Source organism: Erythranthe guttata, chromosome 7 (assembly GCF_056151865.1).
Source record: "Erythranthe guttata isolate IM_541 chromosome 7, IM_541, whole genome shotgun sequence".
NCBI lineage: Eukaryota > Viridiplantae > Streptophyta > Magnoliopsida > Lamiales > Phrymaceae > Erythranthe > Erythranthe guttata.
Window position 1 is genome coordinate 6,078,268 of NC_142539.1, and position 12,937 is coordinate 6,091,204.

At 34.5% G+C, this 12,937-nt stretch overlaps 2 pseudogenes; one reads left to right on the forward strand and one right to left on the reverse strand.

Moving 5' to 3' along the window:
- Window positions 1-1,156: 1,156 nt before the first annotated feature.
- Window positions 1,157-2,483, forward strand: LOC148769076 (pelargonidin 3-O-(6-caffeoylglucoside) 5-O-(6-O-malonylglucoside) 4'''-malonyltransferase pseudogene; annotated as a pseudogene).
- A 9,062-nt stretch (window positions 2,484-11,545) lies between these two features.
- On the reverse strand, window positions 11,546-12,937 carry LOC148769077 (pelargonidin 3-O-(6-caffeoylglucoside) 5-O-(6-O-malonylglucoside) 4'''-malonyltransferase pseudogene; annotated as a pseudogene).

Genomic DNA, 12,937 nt, shown 5'->3' on the forward strand with positions numbered 1-12,937 from the left:
TATATATATATATATATATATATATATATATATATATATATAACTTAAAAAAAACTTAAAAAAAAAACTTTTAAAAATAGTTTTTTTTAAAGTGTTTATATTTAAAAATAATAATTTTTTTTTAAATACGTAATTTTTTTTTCTTAATACTTAAATATATATATATATATATATATATATATATATATATATATATATATATATATATATATATATATATATATATAGAGAGAGAGAGAGAGAGAGAGAGAGAGATACATACAGATAGATATATATATATATATAGATATAGATATAGATATATACATACAGAGAAGTATATATATATATATATAAATATATATACAGAGAGATATTATATATATAGATATAAATATATATACACAGACATACATATATAGAGAGAGAGAGAAAATTAATATATATATATATTTTTTTTTAAAACCGGTTCAAACGGTTAGAACCGCGGTTCTAACCGTCGGTTCCCGGTTCCAAAAATGAGGAACCGGAACCGAACCGGTTTTTTCGGTTCCGGTTCCGGTTCCGGTCAAACCGGTTCCGGTTCGGTTCTAAAACCGTTGACCCCGGTTCGGTTCCGGTTCCGGTTCCGGTTCTAACCGAACCGGTGGTCAGGTCTAGGTTATACTACCCTAATTTGCGGATGAATAAAAATAACAAAAAATCGAGTATCAATATTTATGCATTTAATAATTAGGGTAAATAACGAAAATTCCTCCAAATTTCGATTAAAGTACAGAGTCACATCCATCTATTCGTAATTACAAAAAATCCTTTGAGGTTTGATTCTTCCTTACAACAACCCCTTACAGTGTGTAGTTTTATGGATTTTTGTTTATTCCAGAGAATAAACTTTACACAATTTCAGATATTTTCTTTTATTTCTCACCTATTTGGCAGAAGTATAATAGATTCTACACATTTTCTATTAAAAAAACTCGATCAACAGTTAATCAAAGGGGAATTTTAGTTATTACGAATAGATGAGGGTGTTTTTTATTATTTAGTCTAAATTCAAAAGATTTTCGTAATTTAGCCTAATAATTAATATTTTTGAAGTTGAATATAAAAGGGCCAGGTTCCTCACAATTAGCATTTTCATTCATACACCCATCCCCCAGCTAAAAAAAAAATAGAAAAAAGAAAAAAGAAAAAAATGAAACCCAACATAATTAGCAGGAAGTTGATAAAACCATGTACCCCAACTCCTCCAAATCTTAACAAGTACAAATTGTCTTACATGGATGAGAATCTCCCACAAATGAATGTGGGTATCATTCTTTTTTATCCTCCAAATCCAAATACCAATATTCCAAAAGAATTTAGAGTACATATTCATGAGTTGGAAGAATCTTTATCCGAAATCTTACCCAAATTCTACCCTCTTGCTGGAAGATTCATCAAGAATGATCACTTGGTTGACTGCAGTGATCAAGGCGTTGAATTTCTCGAAGCTGAAGTTGTCGACGATGATGTCGATTTTATCGATCTTCTTTCGAAAATGGAAACCAAGCAACTAAGTGATCTCCTCCAACCGAAGTTCCACCGAGTCGATGAACTTCCGACGGATCCACTTATGTCGGTTCAGGTCACTGAATTTAAGTGCGGTGCGCTTGCCCTAAGCGTCAGTGTTTCTCACAGAATCTTCGATGCGGCTTCTGTCGGGACGTTCATTGCCGCTTGGTCGTCCAATGCCAACAACAAAAATTTAGGCGGGAAAATAAGCCCGAGTTTCGAATCAATATTGTTGTTTCCAGGAAACGGGCCTAGTTTCGGGCCGTGTTTGACCCTCCCGTATCCTCCTAGCCCGGTTGGGAAGATGTTTTGTTTTAACAAGGACGCAATAGTGAGCTTGAGATCGAAGCTAACAACTTACTACTCGAGAGTGCGTGTGGTGTGTGCAGTTATAGCCAAGGCCTTGATTGGTGTGGATCGGGCCAAACACGGAGGACGAATACCGAGGCCTTGCCAAATTGTTCAAGCGATTAACATGCGTGGGAGAACAATCCCGCCTCTGCCGAAGCATTCTTGTGGGAATTTGTCATTATCAGCACCCATACTAATAACGACCGACAAAGTTGTTGGGATCGAACAACTGGTTGATATTCTGGGTGATGGTCTCGAGAAAAGATTTGCCGATTGTGCCGAAATGTTTTCTCCGGGAGGTAGAGGTTGGCACGGTGTAACTACGGGTCCTATGGCCGATATGGTCGAAAAACTATGCAGTGATGAGGTTAATACTATCATGTTTAGTGATTGGAGTAAGTTGGGATTATACGAAGCCGATTTCGGGTGGGGGCAGAAGCCCCTCGGGGCAGGGATGGGGCCCATCTTTCAAGAAAAAATGACGGTACTAATGGATAACACAGAGGGTGATGGAATGGAGGCGTGGGTGTATTTGAATGCCGAGGACATGGCTTACTTCGTGCGAGATGAGGACATCAAGTTATATACAATGTCGTGAAGCCAATGGGTTCATTAAGGTGTTTTGAATATATATGGTTTATTTCTCGTAATTTGAAATTAAATAATAAATAGTAAAGCGCATGAATGGTTTATATGGGTCCAATTTATGCTTAACTAGAAAGGTACACATATTGCACGTCTTGACTGAATTTATTTATGAGATATTATATTTATGAGTGAATTTTATGGTATATTTCAATTTGTATTGTTTTTTGAAACATTTTGGATCGAAATAACTAAATATATGGAAATATCCAAGTTATTTGAAATATGCTAATATTATTTTTCAACAGTCCAAATTTGTCTAATATTGCAATGTGTTTAGATTCATACGTTATACTTATATTTCATTATTCCGTTAATCTTTTTATTTTAGGGTCCATTAGATATAACCCCCTTAGTCTTACAAAAAGTAGGGATAGATCCAAACTCAAATTTGTCATTTTGATAAAAACCCATATTTTTTCTAAATTCCATCAGTACCCTCAATCAAATCCCAAAAATCACCTCCATCTCCACCTAAAACTCCAGCATCGAGGTCACCATCTGCACTTGCGCCGCCACCAGCACCTCCACCTCCACCGCCACCACCTCCGCCTCCAAGATCGTCACCTCCACCTAGACCTCGACCGGCATCACCTCCGCCTCCAAGGGTGCGACACTCGATTTAGGAGTGAAGCCAAGTAACTTAAATGCCCAATGTCGTTGTTATCGTCGTTGGCCGCCGGCGGCCGCCGGCGTCACTTCTCAGATATAGGGTTTTGATGATTTTTCGGCCCATAGTCGATGAACGAGATTCATAGTCGAATTAGATCTATGGGATAGTATATTAAATGATATGGGATAGTCTATTAATATTAAAACACAAATCCTTCACTGCCACTTCTCAGATCTAGAGTTTTGATGATTCTTCGGCCCATATTTTCGGCCCATAGTTGATTAACGAGATCCATGGTCGAATTAGATCTATGGGATAGTCTATTAAATGATACGGGATAGTCTATTGATATTAAAATATATATCCGTCGCCGTCACTTCTCAAATCTAAGGTTTTGATGATTCTTCGGCCCATATATAGTCGATTAACGAGATCCATAGTCGAATTATATCAGTGGGATAGTCTATTAAATAATATGAGATATATAGTCTATTAATATTAAAACACAAATGAACATTGATAGTCTATTAATTTTGGCATTGATAGTGTATTCTTTTGGCATGGTCTATTAATATTAAAATACAAATGAACATTGATGTTACTGTTGTTAAAACATATGAATACTCTTGATAAAAAAATATCTAGTAAATATAAAGCAAGTCTATAGTTGATTAATATTTGGGCTTTTTTTTCAAGTTGATGACACTTAGTTTGTTAATATTAAAGCACAAGTAAAATATGTAATAGTTTATTAATTTAACACTGATAGTCGATTAATACAGATGTAATTCGACTATGCATCTCGTTAATCAACTATGGGCCGAAGAATTATCAAAACACTAGATTTGAGTAATCCTAGATTTGAGTAACCCTAGATTGGAGCAGTGACGGCGGCGGCGGCCAACGACGATATCACTCCTAAATTGATTGTTACGACCTTGGAGGCGGGAGCGGCGGAGGTCTTGGTCGATTTTGGCGGTCTTGGAGGTGGAGGTGGTCGGATGTGGTGGTGGTGGAGGACTAGGTGGTGGTGGAGGTGTTGCTTATGGCTTTGGTGGAGGTTCTAGTGGCGGCGCAGGTGATGGTGGCGACTTTGGTGGTGACGGGAGAAGAGCCAGCGCCGATGATGGAGGAGGCGGTAACGGTTATTGGCGGCGACGCTGATGGAGGAGGCGACAGCGGTGACGGAGGTGGCGGCGGTCGGAGGTGGAAGCGGCGAACCCGGCGGCGGCACTCTTTCGCCTAAAAAACTAAATGGAAGTATAGGGTTTTGTAGAGGAAATAAATACCGTTCAAAAATAAAACAGGGGTATTAAAGGGAGATCAAATAATATATTGTGCCAAGTTGGCATATTTGGGTGTATCTCAAAAAGGGAAAAATTAATTGGATCTACCTCATTAGAAAATCTGAACAAGGGGGTTATCCCTAATAAATCCTTTATTTTATTTACATTGGTATTTGACGGTAGTGGCGAATCTAGAATTTTTCCAAGAGTATTCGAAATTGAGTATATTATAAATATAAATAACATTTAATAAAAATAAGGGTTAAATACAAAAACACCCATGCACTATAGACTTTGTATCATATACCCCTATACTACACATAAATACAAAAAATCCCTACTGTTATATTTTTTCCAAAATCTGACGAAAATATCTCTACTAAGCCTATAAATATAAGAGTTTGTTTGAGCCATTTTCCACTATATTTTTTAACATTTTCGATCAATTTTACTTGGGAAATTTTGATAGTTTTAATTTTTTTCTTCAAAACATTTAATTACTTAGATTTTTTTTATCCTGAATAAAACCTTTTATTTTTGTCATTTTGAATTTCTTCATTTTTTTCTTAAATATATTCCGGTATTTCAAATTCTCAACAATCATAGGATTGTAAAGATGTTTGTAATCTTAGGATGTTTGAACTACCGGAAGACATTTAAGAAAACAAAATGAAGAAACTCAAAATGACAAAAATAAAAGGTTTTATTCAGAAAATTAAAATAATCTAGGGGAAATTTGCTAGACACCCCTTATTTTGGACTTATATGGCTAGAGATCCTAGTTGTTAGATGAATATAGGCATAGGTCATTTGACCCAATAAATTAATATAAATAAATTAAAATAATAAGTATATAGACCATAACACCCTCAATTAACAAGAAAACAAATCTTATATATCCTCTCTCCAATCTCACGTTACTTTCCCCCTATATAATTCCTCATCTCTCTCTCCTTCTGCATCTCAATTCTCACGCCTCTCTCTCTCTCTCGTGCTTCTCTCTTTTTTTTCTTTTTCTTTTTCTTTTTTTTAATGAAGAAATATTATAGAGATGAAAAAAAACAAGGATCTTTTTAGATTATGAGAGGATTTCTTTGTGAAAGAATTAAAGAGGACGACAAACATCCCCTCCATAAAAAATCAGAAATCCAAAATCCTAGCCAAATACGCATTGTGTTTTCCGTATGTAGAACCTCCCATCGTTGGTTGTTAGCAATTTCCGTTTGCAGTTGGTTTAATTTCGTTTGTTGTTTGAAGAAAATTGCGTTTGATGTTGAGATTCGATTTCTTTGGTTTACAATTTGCAAGGTATGTCTTAAGTTACATTTTACAAACATTTTGTTTAATGTTTATGTTGTTTGCAAATTGTTCTATAAACAATATTTTGGTTGATGTTTTTAATGATGCTGATTTTTTTTTATTTTTTTTTCTGTTTGCTGTTTGCATTTGGCCAAGTCATAAGTAGTTTATTGCTTCCTATTCAATAATGCAAGTTTTGTTGAATGTTTTTCTTCAGTTTGATGTTTGCATTTGGCGAAGTCATAGGTAATTTTTTGTTTGTAATTTAGTAATACAAATTATGAATTCTGTTTTTTCAGTTTGCTGTTTGCATTTGGCGAAATCATAGGGGTATTTTGTTGTTTGCAATTCAATAATATAAAATCTAATTTTCAGTTTGCTATTTGCAGTCTGCGGAGTCATAGACGTCGCAGTTCCCGGATCATAGGCGGTGGTGGAGCTGCGGTGACGTATTTAGAGTATGAGTTTGTAAAATAAATTCTATATTTTTGTTATGAATTAATTTATTTGTTTTTGTTAATATTTGGAAGAGAGATGTTTGGGAATTTGTTTTGATAGAGAGATTTTTGGGGATTTGATTTGATTTAATTAAGGGTATTTTTGCCATAATAAATATTATTAATTTATTAAAACATTAAATTTTGACTTGGATTTACACACATAAATTATAATATAGAGGGACCTATAGCAAATTGTCCCAAAAATCTAAGCAATTAAATGTTTTGGAGAAACAAATATAAATACCAAAATTTTCCACGTAAAATTGACCGAAAATGGTAAAATGTATAGTGAAAAATGACTCAAACTATATATATATATATATATATATATATATATATATATATATATATATATATATATATATATATATATATATATATATATATATATATATATATATATATATATATATATATATATATATATATATGCTTGAGTAGGGGTATTTTCGTCATATTTTGGAAAAATGTAATGTGAGGGGGGTTTTGTATTTGTGTATAGTACATGGGTTTTTATGCATAAGCCCACCCCTTTAATATGTATTATAAATAAAGGAAAAATTAATGTATATAACGAAATTACCTCCAACATTTTACACTCAATTCTTAATTGTAACCCCCAATTTAATCAATTTTGACCACAAGAATCCAATTTTAACTTCTTCTTTTTTTTGAAATTCTTTTTTTCCCGCTGGTTTTCGGCGTTTACTTTTTCTTTTTCTTTTTTCCTCTGTCTGCTTTTTCCGTCGCCGGTCTCCGGTGTTGAATTTTTCTAGTGTGTGTGTGTTTTTTCCTAAAATATTTATCCCTTTTTTGTACGTCCGCCGCTGAACGTTGACCGCGATTGTACTGTCATTAACAGTAATTATATTGTCGCTGACAGTAATTTTACTGTCGTTGATACATTTATGTTATTATGCTGTCGTTGACAATAAAATTACTGTCAGCGACAATATTTTGTTTTTTTTTGGTTTTTTTTTTATTTGTTGATAATTCAACGTAATTATATTACTGTCGTTGACGGTAAAATTACTGTAAACATATCAATATTACTGTCAACTACATCAATATTATTTATTTTTGGCTTTTTTGTTTTGTTTGAGTTGTTGACGGATTAACGTAATAATACTACTATCTACTATTGTAATATTACTATAAACATAATAATATTACTGTGGTTGACGGTAATATTATTGTTGTTACAGTAATATTATTCTGGATGTCAGTAATACTACTGTCAGCCACATCAATATTAATTCTTTTGGCTTTTTATTATGTTTGCCCTAGTTGAACGGTTAACATATTAATATTACTATATTACACAATAATAATGACTTTTGTTATGTTAATATTACCGTGCTAGAGACTAATATAGCAATATTACTGTGTAAAACTGTAATATAGTTAATATTACTATGTTTAACAGTAATATAGTTAATATGACTGTCAACCACATCAATATTGATGTTTAAACGGGACAAAAACATGTTTAAGAAAAAAAAAAAAAAAGGGTCAACGGCAGAGACCGGCGGTCAACGGCGGCGACGGGCGAAATTGTACTCAAAATTGAGTTTTGGGTCAAAAATTGAATAATTTGTGAAACTTGGGGTCACATTGAGGCTAAATTAAATTAAGGAGAAAATTGGAGCATATTAAAGTGTGAGGGGGTATTTTAGTCTTTTACACACATCTGAACAATGTGTAGACTTTTTTGCAATGTTGTTAGAACCGGACCGAACTGGCCGGTCGGACCGGTTTGACCGTGACCCGGCGATAAAGCGGTCTGGTATGACATCTAAAACCGAAAAAATTGAAAACCGGGGTCAAATGACCAAAATTCGGTTCGATCGGGTAAAACCCGAGAACCGACGACTCAGTCAAGGAACCCGATTTTCGGCCAAAACTGATACAAACCTCGCCAACAATGTGACGAGATCCGATATCAATACTTCGGATATCAAAATTCCGGACTGTCCTAAAGAAGGAATCAAAGGGGTGTATGCGAAGACGCCACAATCGATTGCGAAAGTTCGATTGATAAGTCGGGGTGAACAAACGGAATCCACCGATATGTTCGAACAGTTCTTAAAGAACCAAAGAAAATAAACTCAATTTAAATCATTAAAATTCGTCCCCATAATATGCCAAATTGGCAGCCTATTTACGAGTGCTAAAAAAACTCCTTTTTCATAAGGAAAAGGACTTCTACCTAAACTATAATAAGAAAACTAATAAATAAACAAATCCTAACCATAAAGAACTCTAAAATAATAAAAAACATAATAAATACTAAATAAAAAACGTGCATAAATAAATTAGATAGCTTGATCTTCAAGTCGGCTTCTCGGTCACCCTTCTTAACTCGCGACATTGGGCTGTGCACGTGCATGCAATTAAAGCTCAATTTCGACACTGTCCCACTTCGAATATCTCTTCGCTCAAAACATGAAAGTTGTAGATCTTTCAGTTAGCTTTCCGAATCATTTTGAATCAGCTCAAATGGACTTCAGATGCGAGAGTTATAACTCGAATGGTAAAGTGTGCCAGAATAGGCGAGAATCCCGGATGCATGGAATTTGACTTGTCCAACAAGTTCTTCTCTTTCTTTTCTTCCAATTCCAAACCATCAACTCTTCAATGGTCTTATTCAACCCTTTACTCTCCAAGGAGAGCTCGAATAATATCTTTAAACTCGTACACTTTCGCGTCTTCCAATTCTTCATCTTTGAGCTTGCTAGGATCGTGTCTTGAAAACCTCGCTGAGTTGGTTATTTGTGGCTAGATTTGAGCGAACCTTCACAGACTTTGTAGTGGGTGGCCGGATCTAGTCATGAGTGGTCAAAGAATTATTGGATACGATCATGGGTGATCGAGTAGGGGTGGCCGATTGCCGAATTTGAAGAATAAAAAAGGGAAAAATATAGAGCATAAGCAATAAAATATAGTAAAAAGTGAGGTGAAGTAGATAAAGTGAAAATAATAAGTGGGAGATTAAAAATATAAAGAAAATAACATTTTTAAAAGCATTAAAATTAATAAAATAATGGCATATTAAAAAAAAATCAAAAACCCGGTTGAACTGGTTCGACCCTATAAACCCATGACCCAAATGGTCGTCCGGTTCTATAGCCGGTCCGGTTCTGAAAACATTGTTTTTTTGTAAAAGAGTTTTTTGTGTGGACCCTTTTATGAATAAGTATCCCATGATGAGCTTATTTGTAATGTCCGTTTGTATATTCATGATAAATTACTCATTGATTAATGGACGTATTAAAATGCGTAAATTATATAATAGCTATAATAAATTATAAACACTAATTCTCTATATTTCCTTACGATGTTTCTAATTTTGTTTTTAATTTTTCTTTTCCACTCTAACCACCCACTAACTCATCATGGTAGAAGGTAGAACACCATGATCTCAACCCCATTACCAATTTAGTCTATTTAACCTCATGGAGGACTCCACCAAAAATCACATTTTTTTTTTGTTCGTCTTCTTCTTACTCGTTTATTTTTTTGTTCATCTTCTTATTCCTCTCCAACATTTTCAACGTAAGCAATTGCTTCCTACAGGTAAATAATAAAATTATTTAATTAGATTTATTTTATGTTAGAGAATATTATATATTAGAGAATATTATATTATAGAACTCTCCTAATATTAGGATTCTAGTATGATTCGGTTACCTAGATTAGTTAGGATTTAGTTACCTAGTCAAACTCTATTACCTTGCAATATTTCTCTATATATATTCCATGTAATCAACCCATAACACAATGGGGGTTTCTATTCTATTACGTATTATTATTTCTCTCCTTTTCTATTCTTCCTTTATGGTATCAGAGCACCAGGTTTTTTAACCTAGCCGTCTTTATAGAAACCCCCATTGTGTTATGGGTTGATTACATGGAATATATATAGAGAAATATTGCAAGGTAATAGAGTTTGACTAGGTAACTAAATCCTAACTAATCTAGGTAACCGAATCATACTAGAATCCTAATATTAGGAGAGTTCTATAATATAATATTCTCTAACACGCCCCCGCAGTCGAAACGTGACGAACGTGAAGACTGGACATTCACTTGCTAGCATTTTACATCAACAAATTGCACTTACAGCGCGTACATCACACGATTTGCTGGTAGGCGGCGGGTGGCTTTGACTTGTTGACATAGCAGGATAAGTGCTAATTGTTTTTACACACAACTTCTGTGGCAATTAGACGTATCACCGGTGTAGCGCTTGCTAATAACTCTATAAAAAAAATTCGAGCAATGAGATTCGATCAAATATACGACGGAAAATTATAGATGAAAGAAAAAGAATAACTTGTGAAGACCACTTCTTTTTGTTTATCAAATTATATGGATGCATAGGTAAAATCTCTAGTACTATCGTACAATAGCCTAGAAATGACAAGAGATCTGAGTTTGTTAACAAATATATTTCTCTCGTTTAATTTTATGTAGAAACTTTTTAAAGTGTTCCTTTTTAAGCACACGATATTAGAAAGGTTTATTTATACTTTTCTTAAATCCAAGACTTTCGGTTACATTAAAAAATAGGGTTTATTTGAGATAGCCTCTTACTAACTTACATAATATGGGATTAGTCCAAATTTTTTTATGTTATTGAGTAAAATGCATTTGTTGTATATTTCATTAGATACAAATCCAAATAATTACTTTCTACTATTTTTACTATTTTCAAACTCTAATTAGGGTTTGTTTTATCTTATTTATTTTGATTAATATTATTTTTATTTATTTATTATTGAAAAAATTATATGTTTCACCTTTTTTTCTAAATTTTTTCTAAGTATATTGTTAATTTTTTTTTTTGGCCGTGGCCTTTGTGGTCGGAGCTCCGGTTAGCTGACTCAGCATTAGGTAACTTAAACATTAGTTGACATTCAATATTTCTTTTCTTTTATCTTTTTTTTTCAATATTATTTTAATTTCATAGTACTTTTTGATATATTTATTGATATTTACTGATTTTTGGTAAATCTGCAGGAGAAAACAAAAACCATATAAAAAAACTAAATTGTTTTTTTGAAAAAACTTGTTTTTTTAGTCGGTTTTCAGTAATAGTAAGTTGAGGCATTCTGGATAATTTGAATAGATCGGGTTTATGACAAAAAATAAAATAAAAAATTGGATATATCACAATAGAACACTTCATTAAGGAGTTTTTTGTTGAATAAACCCTTTATTAAAATCCTCACGTAACGAAAAAAAAAAAAAAAAAAAAAAAAAAAAAAAAAAAAAACAAAAAAACAAAAAAAAAACAAAAAAAAAAAACAATTCATTCAAAGTCCATTAGTGTATAACTTGATATCCTCGTGTTGCTCGAAATAAGCCATGTCGTCGCGATTCAAACACACCCATGCCTCAATCCCATCGCCCTCTTTGTTATCCATAAGTACTACCGACTTATCTCTAGGATACACCCCAATTCCCGTCCCCACGGGCGTCTCCCCCCACCCTAAATCAGCTTTGTAGAATCCAAACTTACTCCAATCGCTAAACGTCATTAAACTCACCTCACCACTCGATAAGCTCTCGAACAAACTCACGAGTGGACTAAAAATTATATTTTGCCAACCTCGACCTCCCGGAGAAAACATTTCAGCACAATCATCAATTGCTTTGTCAAGACCTTCGCCGAGAATACGAACCAATTCTTCAAACCCGATATCGTTCGTTGTCAATTCGGCCACGGACAAGCACCGCGTAAGCGCTAGTAACGTTAGGTTCCCGCAACAATGCTTGGGAATAGGTGGGACTGTTCTCCCACGCATGTTAACCAATTGAGACACGACGCAACCTCTCGACCGTTCAACGCCCATCATGGCCTTGGCTATAACCGCACACACTGCACGCACTCGGGATATATTAATATTCCTCGAGTTTAATTCCGATCTAAGGCTTCTTATTGCATCCTTGTCGAACGAAAACCTCTTCATAGAAATACAAGGATCGGGGGGCGTAAACGGCAAGGGACGGTCGTCAGGGCCAGGGTTCGTGCCTGGAAACAACGTTGGTGTCTCAAAAGTCGGGATAATTATCGTGGTATTGTTATTATTGTTATTATTGTTGTTATTGTTGTTGCTGCTGGCGGCATTGGACCAGTCGGAGATGAATGTCTCGAGAGAAGACGCATCAAAAATTCTGTGAGAAACGGTGACGCTTATCACGAGGCCACCACACTTGTTGATGTGTGTGATCTGAATCGAGAGAAGTGGATCGGTGGGAGATTCGTAGACTTGGTGGAACTTACTTGGGAGGAGATCGTTTAGTAGCTCGCCCTGTCTGTTTTTCACTAGATCGATAAGCTCCACTTCAACGGCTTCTGCTTCGACGAATAGAACACCTTGGTCACTGCAATCGATCACGTTTTCATTCTTGATGTATCTTCCGGCAAGAATGTAGAATTTGGGTAGGATTTTCGCCAACGATTGTCGCATGTGATGGATTCTTGTTTGTTTTGGAATAATGTTGGTTGGTGTTGATATTGGAGGATAAAAGAGAATGACACCCGCATTCATTGGCGGGAATTTCTCATCTAAGAAAGACAATTTGTACTTGTTAAGGTTTGGAGGGGTTGGGGTGCATGGTTTTATCAACTTGCTGCTAACAACATTCACTTTCATGTTAAATTTGGTGGGGGGTGAATATTCAACACAAAACTTTAAGCACTT